Below are 561 nucleotides of genomic sequence, written 5' to 3' on the forward strand. Positions count from 1 at the left end.
AGGTGGATTTCAGAAAAAACTGGGATGTCTTTCATTAACTAATGCAAAGTGAAGCGAACAGACCCAAGAGAACATTCAATACAGCAACAGCAATATTGTAACTATGATCAACTCTGAAAAACTTAGCTGCTCTGATCAAGACAAGGATCTAAGACAATTCCAAGGAACTCCGTGATGAAAAATGCTGTCCTTCTCTAGAGAGAAAACTGATAAACTCTTAAGTGCAGATTGAAGTATACTTTTTTCATTTTCTTTAAAAAACCATTATGAAAAGATCATAAACTCCTCAAAGGTATCTTTTAATCTTTGTGTCCCTAGGACCTATAAGTTGCCTTGCTCTGCATAGTATTTAATAACTGTTTAATTGAATTTTATGGAAAGTCCATTTTGTAAAGTGCTTTTCAAATTGTGGAGATTTAATGCATTTAATTGTATATTTACTAAGTATCTGCTATTTATAAGACATTGTGCTAGATGCTGGATATATAAGATGAAAAGCCACACCATTTCCTCAAGAATATTACAGTCTAATAGAGTAAGATGTTGTTAATATAGTAAATT

The 561-nt window shown here is 31.9% G+C and overlaps 1 protein-coding gene across 1 annotated transcript in view; it reads left to right on the forward strand.

The window, feature by feature from the left end:
- LRRC9 (leucine rich repeat containing 9) overlaps positions 1-561 on the forward strand; it is a 128341-nt gene that overhangs the window by 43417 nt on the left and 84363 nt on the right. The gene's annotated exons all lie outside the window — the stretch shown is intronic.

Source organism: Vombatus ursinus, unplaced genomic scaffold (assembly GCF_900497805.2).
Source record: "Vombatus ursinus unplaced genomic scaffold, bare-nosed wombat genome assembly UNPS02014893.1, whole genome shotgun sequence".
Classification (NCBI taxonomy): Eukaryota; Metazoa; Chordata; class Mammalia; order Diprotodontia; family Vombatidae; genus Vombatus; species Vombatus ursinus.